We start from the raw sequence: 17,301 nt of genomic DNA, 5'->3' as shown, positions 1-17,301 counted from the left end.
CGGTGGCCAAGAAGAGGCATTCATAGAGCGGCACGGTGGCACAGTGGTTAGCCCTGCTGCCTCACAGCTCCAGGGACCCAGAATCCCGGCTTTGGTCACAGTCTGTGGAGTCTGCACATTCTCCCCGTATCTGCGTGAGTTTCTTCCGGGAGCTCCGGTTTCCTCCCACAACCCAAAGATGTGCAGGTTAGGTGGATTGGCCATGCTAAATTGCCCCTTAGTGTCAGGGGGATTAGCTCGGGTAAATGCATGGGATTATGTGGGTAGGGCCTGGGTGGAGTTGTGGTCAGTGCAGACCCGATGGGCCGAATGGCCTCTTTCTGCACTGTAGGATTCTATGATTCTATTCTATGACAACATGACCAATACCTTGAGTGTTCACTTGCAAAATCCTTCCAACACCGTCAATGGCTGGCGGTCAGAGCAGGGGAGACTCTTGGTCAGCCACGCTTGATGTGGAGTGGCGCCCCCTTCAACATATAAGCCACTGGCAACAGACTAGCGACCTGTTCCAGGAAACATCCACCATGGAAACAGATGAAAGTCTGCCTTTTGCACCACTATGTGTGGGGTGAGGAAAAGATGCCCTTGTCTCTGAAGGTTGTGGGTTCAAAAGCTGCAGTGCATGAGGTTGGAACATTAAATCCCAGTTTCTAGTTCAGTGCAGCATTGAAGGAGTGCTGTACTCCCAGAGAAGCCACCATTCAAAAGAAATGTTAAACCAAGACTCTGTATGGCCACCTTGGCGCATGTTGAAGGATCCATGATGCTATTTCAATGGAAAGACAGGGGAGTTCTCCTGGTAACCTAGCCCACAGTTATCCCTTAATATATTTATAATTTTATGATCCCGGGTATGGAGGGACTGCCACATGAGGAAAGATTAAACCGGTTGGGTCTGTCCTCCTTGGAGTTCAGTCGAATGAGAGGTGGTATGATTGGAACATAGAGGATACTTGGGTGGTTAGACAGGGTAAATGTTGGGAGGATGGGAGAGTGTAGGACCAGAAGGCACAGTCGCAGAATAAGGGGGCGCTCACTGAGGACAGACTGGAGGAAGAATTTATTCTCCCAAAGAGTGATGAATCTTTGGAATTCTTTACCCCAGGAAGCTGTGGAGGTCGAGTCCTGGAACATTTCCAAGGCTGAGATCGACAGGTTTTTATTCAGTCGGGGGATTAAGGGTTATGGAGAGAAGGCAGGAAAGTGGACTCAGTGAGTGCTAGATCAGCCATGATCAATGATAGAGGAGGCTGGAAGGGCTGAATGTATCTATTTCTCATGGTCTTAACAGATGATTTCATAACGTTTTTTTAATTCATTTGTGGGAAATAGGAGTCACTGGCTGGCCAGCATTTGTAGCCCATCCCTGCTCCCCTTGAACTGAATGGCTTGTTAGGCCATTTCAGAGGGGCCGTTGAGAGTCAACCATGTTCATGGGATGTGGGTGTCGCTGGCTGGGCCAGCATTTATTATCCAAACCCGGAGAGCATTTTAAGAGTCAACCACATTGCTGTGGGTCTGGAGTCACATATAGGCCAGACCAGGTAAGGACGGCAGATTTCCTTCCATAAAGGACATTAGTGAACCAGATGGATTTTTCCAATAGTCAACAATGGTTTCATGGTTATCAGTATATTCTTAATTCCAGATATTATTTTATTGAATTCAAATTCCACCAGCTGCCGTGGTGGGATTCGAACCCGAGACCCCAGAACATTAGCTGAGTTTCTGCATTAATAGTCTAGCGATCATACCACTAGGCCATGGCTTCCCCTCATTGCTTCATTGCTTTTTGTTGGCGTTTGTTGAACACAAATTGTGAACTGTGTTTCCCACATTAGAAATCACTTAATTGGATGTAAAATTCTTTGAGACATCCTGAGGTTGTAAAAAGCACCTTAAAAGCACCTTAAAAGCACATGTGTTCACCCAGTATTGGACAAATCCCACCTTATAAATCGTTGGGCCTCTGACGCAAATCTTTGTCTCGTCACTGGACACAGGTGAGGTCCCAGAGGATTGGAGGATAGCCAATGTGGTCCCGTTATTTAAGAAGGGTAGGAAGGATAACCCGGGTAATTATAGGCCGGTGAGCTTGACGTCCGTGGTGGGGAAGTTGTTGGAGAAGATTCTTAGAGATAGGATGTATGCGCATTTAGAAAGGAATAAACTCATTAACGATAGTCAACATGGTTTTGTGAGAGGGAGGTCATGCCTCACTAACCTGGTGGTGTTTTTTGAAGAAGTGACCAAAATGGTTGACGAAGGAAGGGCCGTGGATGTTGTCTATATGGACTTTAGTAAAGCGTTTGACAAAGTCCCTCATGGTAGGCTAGTGAAAAAGGTTGGATCCCATGGGATAAAGGGGGAGGTGGCTAGATGGGTGGAGAACTGGCTTGGTCATAGAAGACAGAGGGTGGTAGTGGAAGGGTCTTTTTCCGGCTGGAGGCCTGTGACTAGTGGTGTACCGCAGGGCTCTGTATTGGGACCTCTGCTGTTTGTGATTTATATAAATGATCTGGAAGAAGGAGTGACTGGGGTGATCAGTAAGTTTGCGGACGACACAAAACTGGCAGGACTTGCAGATAGTGAGGAACATTGTCAGAGGCTACAGAAGGATATAGATAGGCTGGAAATTTGGGCAAGGAAATGGCAGATGGAGTTCAATCCTGATAAATGCGAAGTGATGCATTTTGGTAGGAATAATGTAGGGAGGAGCTACACGATAAATGGAAGAACCATAAAGGGTGTAGAGACGCAGAGGGACCTGGGTGTGCAAGTCCACAGATCTTTGAAGGTGACGTCACAGGTGGAGAAGGTGGTGAAGAAGGCATATGGCATGCTTGCCTTTATAGGACGGGGCATAGAGTATAAGAGTTGGGGTCTGATGTTGCAGATGTATAGAACGTTGGTTCGGCCGCATTTGGAATACTGCGTCCAGTTCTGGTCGCCACACTACCAGAAGGACGTGGAGGCTTTGGAGAGAGTACAGAGGAGGTTTACCAGGATGTTGCCTGGTATGGAGGGGCTTAGTTATGAGGAGAGATTGGGGAAACTGGGGTTGTTCTCCTTGGAAAGACGGAGGATGAGGGGAGACTTAATAGAGGTGTATAAAATTATGAAAGGCATAGATAGGGTGAACGGTGGGAAGCTTTTCCCCGGGTCGGTGGTGACGTTCACGAGGGGTCATTGGTTCAAGGTGAAGGGGGGGAGGTTTAACACAGATATCAGAAGGACATATTTCACACAGAGGGTCGTGGGGGCCTGGAATGTGTTGCCGGGCAAGGTGGTGGAGGCGGACACACTGGGAATGTTTAAGCCTTATCTAGACAGCTATATGAACGGAGTGGGAATGGAGGGATACAAAAGAGTGGTCTAGTTTGGACCAGGGAGCGGCGCGGGCTAATTGTTCCTTGTTTCTCGTTTCAAGGCTTCATTCTATGATCATCTTGCTGGTGCCAGTACAGAGCGAGACTGCGGATAGTTGGGAACCTGTCTCGGGGGCAGGGAATTCATATGGTGTTCGTGGAAGTGGAAATGACTAGGGTTGGGAAGCATTTTCCGATCAGGGCCATTGTGATCTCCTGGACTCGTTTCGATCGCCTCAGGGGGTCGGAGAGGAATTTCCCAGATTTATTTTTCCCCATATTGGCCCTGGGGTTTTTCACTCTGGGTTTTCGCCTCTCCCTGGAGATCACATGGTCTGGAATGGGGGTGTGGGGGTGAGTTAATGGGTTGTGATGAGCGAGGCATCGTGGCTGTGAGGGACAGCTCGGTGGATGGGATGTTGGTATGTGGATAGGCTGGAGAGTTGGGTGGGGATCCTGGATTCGGGGTTCGGTCCTGGACCGGGGAGCGGCGCGGGCTTGGAGGGCCGAAGGGCCTGTTCCTGTGCTGTATTGTTCTTTGTTCTTTGTTATACTTCTACCTGAGGGAATGCTGCAATATATTGACTGCTGGCAAGGTGTGTCTGACCAAGAATCTCTTATCTTACTCTCACCATCGACAGTATTCATAGATTCATTCGTGACCTGCTCAAACACATCCTCCAGAGGCAACAAGTCCTGGGGTGGGACTCGAACCCTGGAGCATCTGATTCAGAGACAGAGACGCTACCGGCTTTCCTTTCATTATCCACTTCTACAACTCCGTGTACATTTATGCTGCCGTTTTCTTGCAATTCCTTTTTGTGTGGGGAGCAGCTTGATGGCATTAGCCGCACATAAGTCCATCCACGGTGGCACAGTGGTTAGCACTGCTGCCTCACAGCGCCAGGGACCCAGGTTCGATTCCCGGTCTTGGGTCACTGTCTGTGTGGAGTCTGCATGTTCTCCCGTGGGTTTCCTCCGGTTTCTTTCCACAGTCTGAAAGACGTGCTGGTTCGGTGCATTGGCTGTGCTAAATTCTCCCTCAGTGTTACCCGAACAGGCGCCGGGGCGTGGTGATTAGGGGATTTTTACAGTAACTTCATTGCAGTGTTAATGTAAGCCTATTTGTGACACTGATAAACTTTATCTGAGCACAGCGCTATGCAAAGGGCAGTAGTGAAATGAGCTTAAAGCAGCGACTTAGGCGGGCAAAAAGGGGCCATGAAATGTCCTTGGCAGGCAGGATTAATGAGAACCCCACAGCTTTTTATTTAGGCAGGAAGAGGGTAGCTAAGGAGAGGGTCGGTCCACTCAAGGACAGTGGAGGGAATTTGTGTATGGAACCAGATGAGGTGGGTGAGGTCCTTAACGAGTACTTTGCATCAGTATTCACAAAGCAGAAGGATGTGGTGAAAAACTAGAACCAGAGGGCACAACTTCAGGCTAAAGGGACGATCTTTTAAAGCAGAGATGAGGAGGAATTTCTTCAGCCAGAGAGTGGTGAATCTGTGGAATTCTTTGCCGCAGAAGGTTGTGGAGGCCAGGTCATTGAGTGTCTTTAAGACAGAGATAGATAGATTCTTGATTGATAAGGGGATCAGGGGTTATGGGGAAAAGGCAGGAGAATGGGGATGAGAAAAATATCAGCCATGATTGAATGGCGGAGCAGACTCGATGGGCCGAGTGGCCTCATTCTGTTCCTATGTCTTATGGTCTTATGGTGGATGGTGTGTGTAGAAAGGAGGATGTTGACATTCTAGGACATGTTGAGGTAAAAAGGGAGGTGGTATTGGAGGTTTTGAAAACATTAAGGTGGACAAGTCCCCAGGGCCAGATAGGGTCTATCCCAGAATACTGAGAGATGCTCGGGAAGAAATTGCTGAGGCCTTGGCCAAAATCTTTGTATCCTATTTTGCCACGGGCGAGGTACCAGAGGATTGGAGAGTAGCTAACATTGTTCCTCTGTTTAAGAAGGACAGAAGAGACAATCTGGGAAATTACAGGCCTGTGAGCCTTACATCAGCGGTGGGGAAATTATTGGAGAAGATTTTTAGGGACAGGATGTACTCACATCTGGAGGAGAATGGGCTTATTAGCGATAGGCAGCATGGTTTTGTGAAGGGGAGGTCGTGTCTCACAAACTTGATTGATTTTTTTGAGGAAGTGACAAGAAAAATTGACCAGGGCAGGGCAGTGGATGTTGTTTACATGGACTTTTGTAAAGCCTTTGATAAGGTTCCTCATGGCAGACTGAAGTCATGAGGTGAAGTCATATGGGATCTGAGGTGAGTTGGTAAGATGGATACAAAACTGGCTTGGGCACAGAAAGCAGAGAGTAGCAGTGGAAGGGTACTTTTCTAACTGGAGGTCTGTAACAAGCGGTGTTCCACAAGGATCAGTGCTGGGGCCTCTGTTGTTTGTAATATATATAAATGATTTGGAGGAAAATGTAGGTGGTCTGATTAGTAAATTTTCAGATGATGCAAAAATTGGGGGAGTAGCGGATGATGAGGAGGATTGTCAGAGGATACAGCAGGATATAAATCGGCTGGAGACCTGGGCCGAGAGATGGTAGATGGAATTTAACCCAGACAAATGTGAGGTGATGCGATTTGGAAGGTCTACTGCGGAAGGAAAGTATGCAGTAAATGGTAGAACCCTTAGAAATATTAACATGCAGAGGGATCTAGGTGTGCAGATCCACAGTTCCCTGAAGATGGCAACTCAGGTGGACAAAGTGGTCAGGAAGGCGTATGGCATGCTGGCCTTCATCGGTCGGGGCGTTGGGTATAGGAATTGGAAAACTGGGCGGCACGGTAACACAGTGGTTAGCACTGCTGCTTCACAGCTCCAGGGTCCCGGGTTCGATTCCCGGCTCGGGTCACTGTCTGTGTGGAGTTTGCACATTCTCCTCGTGTCTGCGTGGGTTTCCTCCGGGTGCTCCGGTTTCCTCCCACAGTCCAAAGATGTGCGGGTTAGGTTGATTGGCCAGGTTAAAAAATTGCCCCTTAGAGTCCTGGGATGTGTAGGTTAGTGGGATTAGCGGGTAAAATATGTGGGGGTAGGGCCTGGGTGGGATTGTGGTCGGTGCAGACTCGATGGGCCGAATGGCCTCCTTCTGCACTGTAGGGTTTCTATGATTTCTATGATTTCTATGTTGCAGCTGTATAAGACTTTGATTAGGCCGCATTTGGAGTATTGTGTACAATTCTGATCGCCACACTGCCGGAAGGATCTTGATGCATTGGAAAGGGTGCAGAAGAGATTTACCAGGATGTTGCCTGGTTTGGAGGATATGGACGATGAAGAAAGGTGAACAAACTTGGATTGTTTTCATTGGAGCATCAGAGGATGAGGGCGGACCTGATCGAGGTTTACAAGATTATGATGGGCTTCTATAGGGTGGATAGTCAGAGTCTTTTTCCCAAGGTTGAAAGGTCAATTATTTGGGGGCATAGGTTGAGTGTGAGAGGGGGAAAGTTTAAAAGTGATGTAAGGGGCAAGTTTTTCACACAGAGGGTGTTGAATGCCTGGAACGTGCTGCCGGAGGAGGTGGTGGAAGCAGATTCTATGACAACGTTCAAGAGGCATCTGGATAGATACATGAATAGGCAGGGAATAGAGGGATATGGACCATGTAGAGGCAAGAAAATATTAGATTAGAGAGGCATCTGTGTCAACACAGACTTGGAGGACTGAAGGGCCTGATGCTGTGCTGTACTGCTCTTTGTTCTTTGATTTGCGGCCTGGTTTTATTACACTTCGGGCAGTGAAGAGTTAACAGTGCAACTTAGAAATTTGCTAACGGCCTGAGATTTGCCGGTATGCCTTCCAGATTTCCCTGGCGTGCCGAGGGTCTGAGCTGAAGTCAAATACAAACATGTACGTAAATCTGTCACTCCCTCCAACCCGCCCCCCCTCCCCCCCCTCCCCCCCTCCCCCCCCCCGCCCCCACCACTCACCACTAAAGCTGTCCCCCACAACCCCTGACAACAGCTTGCTTGTATCCCACTTGTGGCACTACAGTTCAGGGGTTATTATATGCTTTACATATCAGATGGGAGCTACCAATTACAGCGTTCTGTAAGGGGGAAAGAGGAGGTCGTTCCTGTCCACTGACTACTTCCTCTGCACTTCATTCTCCATTTAATTCTGTCTCTCTTCCCCCTTTTAGCACAGAGGCCCAAGATCCAAGACTTTTCTGTTCTTGTGTGGGGAATATGTGCACGCGTGTGCCTGTGTGTGTGTGTGAGAACGAGAGTGCTGCATTTTAGAAAGAGAGAGAGAGAGATAGAAACATCTAGAAGACACCCAAGCGTTTTCCACTTCATGCTGGAGAACTGGCAGGTACAGCCCAGTGAGTGCTTCCTGGTAGAGTTTGTACAGCTCCAGGGAGGGGGGAGGGGCATTGCAAGCGGATAACACCACACGAGCAGCCTGAACAGAGCGAAAGTGTTTCCACCCAGCCACACTCAACGGCCCTTTTTGCCAGCTGCAGCTCAGCAAGTCCAATCGGCTGTCATGCTCCCCTAGCAAGGAGAAGGGGAGGTGATCTGCACGCGTTAACACGTCCTTGGCTTCTTTGGAACGGAGAGAAAAAAAAATTAAGATGAATCCCACAATGCCTTGAGCGTTCCGTTCTCCGTTCGAGTGGATCGGAGACAAAAAAATGTGAGGTAAGTTAATGTGTATGTGTACATATATATATATATATATATACATATATATATATCTACGTGTGTGTGTGTGTGTGTGTGTGTCTGTCGGTCTGTGTGTGCTTGTGAAGACTCGACCACAGCTGAGGAAGTGAGAGCGAGCCATCACTGCTTTATTTGATTCGGCAAAAGGAAGGAGGTGGTGGAGGGAGTGAGGGAAGGAGGGAGGGAGGAGGAGGGGGTAAGGGGGTGGTGGTGAGGAGGAGTGGGGGGGGGGGGCGGTGGGGGGGGGGTTGTTCTAGGTTATCGCGGTATATACGGTTTCCTATCGCACATCATCTTTCAGCTCAGAGTCGAAGTCAGAAGGTCGCAGCTGCAGGCAGCCGCTTCCACAGTGCAGCCTCTTCCTGTCTGCAAGGCAGCGTCACTGTGGCACGGCAGCAAGCAAGCAAAGCAGGCGAGCAGGCGGGCGGGCAGGAGGGCGGGCAAGCAAGCACAGGACAGCTTCTTCCTCGCACATCAGCAACGAGCAGGGGGAAAAAAAAACAGGTGGATAAAAGCGGCCGACTGCCCTTAAGTAGACTCAGTAAGAATGAATGATTGAGAAGCGCCAATTGCCATCAGAGGTTTGACATGTGCAGGTAGCTATTTACTATCTTCAGAAGGTGGTGTGGTGTGGGTGGGGGGAGGGGGGGGGGTAGTGTTGTTCATTTTATAAAGAAAGGGGCCGTTGCCAGCATGTATTGCATGTGGTCCTAGTATGTGCACCGAAAGGTTAACTCTCTGCCTTCTGCATATAAATTATGCGTGACATGTTTAGCAGTGCTTCCTTATATGGCCAGTGCTGTATTTCAGTACAGTATGAGGCTTGCCAAGTTTACAGGGAGGAAGACTGCTCTACAGGAGTGATTTTTTTTTCCCCTCTCCCTCTCTCTCCACTATTTGCAGTGCGTCACCCCGTCTGTAACTGTTAGAGAAGTAAGTGCTCGCTGTATTGCCGGCGTCCCCGCTTTCTCATTTCAACAGTCCCCTTTTTATTTGCTCAAGACAGTCATTCTAAAATGCAGGAGCCATGATTGTGGATTGCAACGTGCGTTTTGTATGAAAAAAAAAAGGAATCGCGTGAAGGGTTCGAACTTTCTTTCTCCCGTGTGTGTTTTATTTTTTTTTTCGCTTTGTTTCTCGGATTTTGAAAGAGCGGGTGGAATTTGCCAAGGTGAGTTAAGGCATCACAAGAGAGAGGATATGCTGCATTGAACTTTTCAGTAACATATGTGGGGCATCTGATAAGGTGTCTGCCTGCTTGTGGCTGGGCCATTCCCCTGAGTCCACCTTGCGGCCTTGGTCCATTCTGCCTCACTCATTTCGCGGCATCATCCTCAGTCTCATTTTTTTTTTTGGGTCAGGGCAGAGTAACCTGAGGCCGAGGGTGGGTGGGAGCGGGCGCGGGTGGGCGTTGGGTGGAGAGGCATCGAGCTTGTGGGGTTATTTTTTGTCCTGGTCCTTGCTTTCTGTGTGAGCAAAATGGAATTGTTGAGGGGTGTGTGTGTTGGGAGGGTGAGGGGTGGGGGCGGTGGGGGGGGGGGGGGGGGGAGTGATGTTTGAATGATCCAAACAAGATAGGGGGCGGGCGGCGGGGACCTTCCGAATTTAAAATAATCCAGATGTTTGAACTTTTTCCAATGGCTCTGACTCAGTGAATCAGTTACCACAGAGAGAGAGAGAGAAAGCGAGAAGGAAGAGAGAGAGAGAGTGACAGAGATATAAGAATAATTGATGACTAAAGGACGCATTAGCAGGAAGGCCTGGAGATCCGGGCTATCTTGATGCCACTTCTGCAACGCATGTTGGGCATGCGCTTGCCCCTACTGTTGGCTGCTCTGTTTCACATGGCCCTGCTCTGGCTGATTCTGCCTGCTGTAAAATGGCTACCTTTGCGACATCAGACAAATTTGGGTTTGAGAGTTGGCGCCTTGATGGTTGCCTTCGCTTCTATATTTCCTCTCCCCACCCCCCCTCCCCCCGCCTCCCTCCCCCAGTGAAATGGAGCCTCGTGCGGATTAGTGGAAATGTTCATGTTTCCAGAATGGCCTTTAACCGCCCCAGCTCTCGCACCCTCGGCCCTCTCATTGCCATTGGTACTAATTATAATAAAATCAATGCTTTATCGACATGCATGGAGCCTCGGGTCACCATGGAGAGCATTTGGGCCTGTTAAAAATGGAACATTTTTCATTGTTAAGCAAACGTTGTGGTAGAGGAGGAGCCTTGCTTTACCAATAATTTTCATTTGTGGCTTGAGAGAGCTAGTATCATAACACTGGGGGTTAGCTCAGTTGGCTGGAAGGTTGGTTTGTGATGCAAAGCGATGCCAACAGTGTGGGTTCAATTCCCGTACAGGCTGAGGTTACCCATGAAGGCCCTGCATTTTCAACCTTGCCCCTCACCTGAGGTATGGTGATCCTCAGGTTAAATCAAAGGGAAGAGCAGACTATGATCATCTGGGACTATGAAAACGTTATCATAACATTACATCTGGAGCAATCCACATATTTCTCTGGAACTTTGTAATGTTTAAAAGATTCTGGGCAGGCTAATATAAGAGCTTTCTCTGAATTATTTTGTTCTTGGGTCCAATTCGAAAGCCCATAGGTTCTCCTAGATTAGTGTGGTATGCAGATTGGTTGAATATGAAATTGATCTTATTTATTTTGTAGGATTGTTTTTGCTCTAAGATCATAGGAGTTCGAACATTTTTATATCTTGAGAAAAGTGCTGATGGTATTGAAGTTTGGCCATGGTTTACTCCCACTGTTTATGACTCCAAAAACTAGACACTCTTTGTCCTTTAGGCAGCTACACTAATTGTATTGAGCTGCTATCTTGTGATGTTGTGGTAAATTCAGCTCTGGTAATCCTATCGTTTGGGTTCTTGTCCCCAGTGTGTCACATTTCCAAGATTACCAGTGACCAGATTCACACTTGCCCTCGCTCCTTGCTCAATAGACAATGGAAATATATGCAACTGCAACTCACCTCCCCCACGCGCACACCCACATAAGCACGCAGGGCAGATGCGCAAACGCCTCCACACAAACGCACAAAACATGTCCAGTAGCTCCAGATAGCAGACTGCTACAGATTTCCCATTAGAATCATCGTTAGAGAAAGATACCTCCCAGTTGCTTCCATTGATCTGGGTGTACATCTCATAGAATTCTCGAATCGCTACAGTGCAGAAGGAGGCCATCAAGTCTGCACCGACCACAATCCCACCTCGGTCCTTTCCCGTAACCCCACATATTTACCCCACTAGGCCCCCTGACACTAGGGTCATTTTAGCATGGCCAATTAACCTAACCCGCACATCTTTGGACTGTGGGAGGAAGCCGGAGCACCCGGAGGAAACCCAAGCAAACACGGGAAGAATGTGCAGACTCCGCACAGACAGTGGCCCGAGGCCAGGATTGAACCTGGGGTCCCTGGCACTGTGAGGCAGCAGTGCTAACCGCTGTGCCATCGTGCTGGTCTTTGGTAATTAACTAAAGGTTGTGCATGCCCAATGCTGGGATTTCATGACATGCCCCGGGCCAAGCGCTCCAGAATGTTCTGTAGGATGAGGATGAGATATGAGACAGAGGCTGACACAGATGAAAGTGAACCCAGGATAGTATTTGAGGAAGAGTTAGGAAGCCTCTTACCAGAAGGGAAAATGCTGGAAAATCTCAGCAGGTCTGGCAGCATCTGTAAGGAGAGAAAAGAGCTGACGTTTCAAGTCCAGATGACCCATTGTCAAAGCTAAAAGGCATGGAAAGTGGGAGATATTTATACTGTAGAGAAAGGGAATGAAAGATGAGTCGCAGTCACAAAAACAAGGGGAAACCTCTTTATGTGCCACTTGGCCAGTAATTCCCCCTCAGTCTCATTAACTGGTCTTTCATTTTCACAAGTGTTTGTAGAAGCTTACTGAGTGATCCCTGCATTGCAAAGTATTATGCTACGCCTCCATGGAATTTTCAATGCAGAGACAGCTCATTCAGGCTAATGGATCTATGCTGGTGTCCATGCTGCCCAACCTAATTTAATCTCAGCAACATATCCCTCCATTCCTTCCTCCCTTACATATTTACCCAGCTTCCTCTTCATTACATTCAACGAGCCTTCGTGGTAATGAGTTCCACATTCTAACCAAGCGCAAATTCCTCATTAGATTTATCGGTCGCTATCTTGGGCGGGATTCTCCGATCTCGGCTGTACCTTCCCCGCTGCCGGTGAGAATGGAAAATTTGGCGTTCCAGCCAAAACTCCATTCACTGCAGCAGTACCGGGGAAACCCAGCCGCGGGCGAGGTCGGAGGTTTTTGGCGCTTATATTTGAGTCCCCTCGGTTTTGATTCTTTCCCAAAGGAGAAACACCTTCACTATCTCAACCCTTTCAACTCCCTTCTGATGTTAAAGACCTTTAATAGTTCGGCTGCCCTTTTACTCTATGACTAAGAAAGGCCCTTTTATTTAAAAGGACACCCACACACATCCACACAAAGATTCTAGACTGGCTTGCCAACAAAATGCTCACCCACTTATCAGTGGAACCAAAACTCTTCCACCAAATCCTTGACCAAAAGATAATCACTAAACAATATGATGCTGTAAAAATTGGGATTCTGGCTAATCCTGTGGGCCAGAAGTTTGCAGGACATTGAGGTTCCACCAAAGTCAACTGCAACTTAAATGGCCTGAGCCATCTGTCATAGAGTCATAGAGCAATACAGCACGGAAACTGGTCCATGCTGACCATGGTGCCCTCTCAGTTAGTCCCAATTGCCCACATTTGGCCCACATCCCTCTAATCCATTCCCATCCATGTACTTATCCAAATGCTTTTTAAATATTATTATTGCACCTGCCTTAACCACTTTCGCTGGCAGCTTATTCCATTTTATGCACTACCCTCTGCATGAAGAAGTTGCCCCTTAGGTCCCTTTTACGTCTTTCCCCTTGCACCTTAAACCTATGTCCTCTAGTTTCCAAGTCCCATTCCCTGGGAAAAGGACTATGTGCAATAAGGTCACCCCTCATTGTCCTACATTCCAAGGAATAAAGTCTTAGCCTGGCTAACCTCTCCCTATAACTCAGGCCTACTAGTCCTGGTAACATCCTCATAAATCTTCTTTGCAACTCTTTCCAGTTTATCAATGTCTTTCCCATAACACGGTAACCAAACTGTACACAATATTTGTCGGCGAGAGACACGCCATGGCCACACAATTCTCACTTACAGAACATAAGAAATAGAAGCAGGAGTAGGCCATCTAGCCCCTCAAGCCTGCTCCGCCATTCAATAAGATCATGGCTGATCTGATAGTGGGTTCAGTTCCACTTATCCGCCCGCTCCCCATAACCCTTAATTCCCTTAATGGTTAAAAATCGATCTATCTGTGACTTAAACACATTTAACGAGGTAGCCTCTACTGCTTCATTGGGCAGAGAATTCCAAAGATTCACTACTCTCTGGGAGAAGAAGTTCCTCCTCAACTCTGTTCTAAATTGACTCCCCCGTATTTTGAGGCTACGCCCCCTAGTTCTTGTTTCCATTGTAAATAGAAATAACCTCGCTGCTTCTCCCCTGTTTTAGCCCCTTCATTATCTTATATGTCTCTATAAGATCTCCCCTCAACCTTCGAAACTCCAATGAGTACAGGCCCAGTCTACTCAATCTCTCCTCATAAGCTAACCCCCTCATCTCCGGAATCAACCTGGTGAACCTTCTCTGTACCCCCTCCAAAGCTAATATATCCTTTCTTAAATAAGGGGATCAAATTGTACACAGTACTCTAGGTGCGGCCTCACCAGTACCCTGTACAGTTGCAGCATGACCTCCCTGCTTTTATACTCCATCCTACTCGCGATAAAGGCCAACATTCCATTTGCCTTCTTGATCACCTGAGCGAGATCAATAGTTTTCAGTTGAGGGATGGAATCCAGGGATATGAAACAAAGGCAGATAAATGTAATCGAGGTCTGTGATCTCATTGAATGGTGTAGTAGGGCTGACAGGCTGAATGGTCTCCTTCTACTCTGAATGTTCGCATCAGAAACCTGCATCAGTACAACCTTTGGGATTTGAATTCAGTTGGTATCCATATATTATCCAACATTGCCGCAGGAAGCTAGAATATGAACATTGTTACAACTTGGTCTTTTTCTTGGGTTTCTCCTGAGGGAGGTAAGCAGTGAAGATGGTGGAAATGCGGCGATATTTACATTGCATTTGTCATGATTATGAATGTAATAAACTTCACATTTCTACGGAGAATTGAACATCGGGAAGGGAGATTTACTGATATCCGCGTGAATATTCACAAAGAACTTTATTCCTAATTGTATAGGACATTGCTGCGGCCACACCTGGAGTATTATGTACAGTTCTGATGTCCTTACCTGAGGAAGGATATCCTTGCTATAGAGGGAGTACAGCGAAGGTTTACCAGGCTGAATCCTGGGATGGCAGGTCTGTCGTATGAGGAGTGACTAGGATTATCGGTTAGGATTATATTCGGTGGAGTTTAGAAGATGCCGACCATGGTGCCCTCCCTGTTAGCCCAGTTAGAGTGAGAGGTGGTCTCACAGAAACTTATGAAGTTCTAACAGGGTTAGACAGGGTAGATTCAGAAAGAGTGCTCCCAATCGTGGTGGAGTCCAGAACTAGGGGTCATAGTTTAAGGATAAGAGGTAAACCTTTTAGAACTGAGGTGATGAGAAATTTCTTCACCCAGAGGGTAGTGAATGTGTGGAATTCACTCCCACAGAACGTAGTTGAAGCCAAAACATTGTCTAATTTCAAGAAGAAATTAGATATAGCTCTTGGGGCTAAAGGGATCAAGGGATATGGGAGGAAGGGGGGATCAGGATATTGAATTCAATGATCAGCCATAATCAAGATGAATGGCGGAGCAAGCTTGAAGGGCCGATGGCCTACTCCTGCTTCTAGTTTCTACGTTTCTATGTTTTTAAGCTCGTGATCAAAAAAAAGTGAAACTAATTTAGTGAAATGGAAGTTGTAATGGAAGGTGGCTTTCTGTTTAATTTAATGAAAGGTAGCAGTAATAGAAGAGAGACCAGTAATTAAGGGATGTTATTTGCACTTCTTCATTGCTAAAATGGCCTATGATTACTAGCTTGAAGTGCACTAAAAAGCCATCAGCAATCGCTTCATGGATCAGCCAGGGGTTACTAAGCTGTAGCCAATGATTTTGTCTGAAGGTGATAACACATTTGATATAGAATACTTACATCTAAGAAAATATGTTTGATTGTATTTTCTATTCTTTCCCAACACCTTATACCAGCTGAGATATTTAACTGCTCAGAGGTTGTGACCAGAATTCTGTGACCTTGCCCACCCCTGGGATTATCCAGTCCCGCTGCTGTGAATGGAGATTTGGCTGAACGCCAGATTCTTCATTCCCATTGGCAACGGTAGCGGGTTGTGTGGGTCCCCGGAGAATTCCAGCCTACATGGTTTTCCCAATCTTGGAAGGCTGAGGAAAATCTAATGACCCTCATCTCCAACCACCCCCCTCTCTCTCTCTCTCTCCCTCTATGCCTCTGTTGTCATCTTCTTTATCACCCACATTAAGATCTACACCGAATGGAGAAGTGGCTCACTCTGGCTTTTTCACTCCTAAGTAAGAAGTCTCACAACACCAGGTTAAAGTTCAACAGGTTTATTTGGTAGCAAATACCATAAGCTTTCGGAGCACTGCTCCTTTGTCAGATGGAGTGGAAATTTCCACTCCATTTCCACTCCATCTGACGAAGGAACAGTGCTCCGAAAGCTTATGGTATTTGCTACCAAATAAACCTGTTGGACTTTAACCTGGTGTTGTGAGACTTCTTACTGTGCTTACCCCAGTCCAACGCCGGCATCTCCACATCATTTTTCACTCCTGACAGTGGGCAGGATGAGAAAGGGTGCACGTTGGACTAGTTCTTCCCAGTTGCAAAGGGTCCTAACCTTGGGGTAAAAGGATCCAGGTGAATTTGTTTGAATTGTGAACACTAAGGACTGTGGCACCAGTGGAGACCATAATAATGCATCGACATTTGGTAATTTATCAAACGAAAGAAGACTTCTCAAAGCCAATGCATCCACTTCATCATAATCATGAGATTCACGGAGGGGTTACAAGATTAGCAAGTGGATAAGAATCCTTAATGAGGCATTCTTCTCTCTCACATGTTAATATTATACATCCAGCGAGATTTCATGATATATCTCCACAAACTTGAGCTGATTCAAAATTCTGCTGCTCTTTCGCCTACTCGCACCATATCCCTCCCATTCGCCAATCCTCTGCTCACTCAATTCTGTTGGCTTTTGATCTGGTCAAGCTTCGATTGTAAATTTTGAATTCTTGATTTCAAATTGCTCCCCAGGCTAATAGCACCAGGGACCCGGGTTCGATTCCAGACTGAGTGTGACGTGTCTGTATGGAGTTTGCACACTCTTCCCATGTCTGCATGGGTTTCCTCCGGGTGCTCTGGTTTCCTCTCACAGTCCAAAGATGGGTGGGTTAGGTGGATTGGCCCTGCTAAATTGCCCCTTGGTGTCCAATGATATGTAGGTTAGGTGGATTGGCCATGCTCAATTGTCCCATCATGTCCCAAGATGCTAAGTTTCGGAGGATTAGTCGGGTAAATGTGTGAGGCTACGGGGATAGGGAGGGGCTGGGCCTGGGTAAGATGCACTGTTGGAGAGTTGGTGCAGACTCCTTGGGCCAAATGGCCTCCTTCTGAACTCATAGAATCATAGAAACCCTAAAGTACATCGAGTCTGCACCGACAATAATCCCCCCCAGGCCCTATCCCCACAACCCCACACATTTACCCCACTAATCCATCTAACCTACACATCCCGGGACACAAAGGGGCAATTTAGCGTGGCCAATGCACCTAACCCGCACATCTTTGGGCTGTGGGAGGAAACCGGAGCATCCGGAGGAAACCCACGTAGACATGGGGAGAACATGCAGACTCCACAGAGACAGTGACCCAAGCCGGGAATCGAACCCAGGCCCCTGGAGCTGTGAGGCAGCGGTGCTAACCACTGTGCCACCCTGTAGGGATTCTATGATTCTGCACCACATCATCAGCAAGACGCCATGGTTCAAAAGAGGCAGCAATTTGATTGTACATATTAAAGGAGGACTGAGTGAGGTGAGAGGCTTGAATGGGGATGGGTCTGCATTTCAACAGGGTGCAGATACAGAGAGG

General features: G+C 47.4%; 1 protein-coding gene across 41 annotated transcripts in view; it reads left to right on the top strand.

The window, feature by feature from the left end:
• LOC144486874 (muscleblind-like protein 1) overlaps positions 1 to 17,301 on the top strand; it is a 337,261-nt gene that overhangs the window by 81,357 nt on the left and 238,603 nt on the right. For 4 of the 41 annotated variants that reach the window (XM_078205098.1, XM_078205070.1, XM_078205056.1 and 1 more), the window contains exon 1: positions 8,425 to 8,667. The exons of 5 other annotated variants lie outside the window; for them this stretch is intronic. The gene's annotated coding sequence lies outside the window, so the exon portion shown is untranslated. Of the gene's footprint in view, positions 1 to 7,505; positions 8,048 to 8,357; positions 8,668 to 8,910; positions 9,243 to 17,301 lie in introns of those variants that run through there. 32 more of the 41 variants (XM_078205113.1, XM_078205061.1, XM_078204987.1 and 29 more) reach the window with 22 other exon arrangements.

This window comes from Mustelus asterias, chromosome 3 (genome assembly GCF_964213995.1).
Source record: "Mustelus asterias chromosome 3, sMusAst1.hap1.1, whole genome shotgun sequence".
NCBI classification, from domain to species: Eukaryota; Metazoa; Chordata; class Chondrichthyes; order Carcharhiniformes; family Triakidae; genus Mustelus; species Mustelus asterias.
Note: the sequence above shows the minus strand (reverse complement) of the source record. Positions and strands in the feature narration are given on the sequence as shown.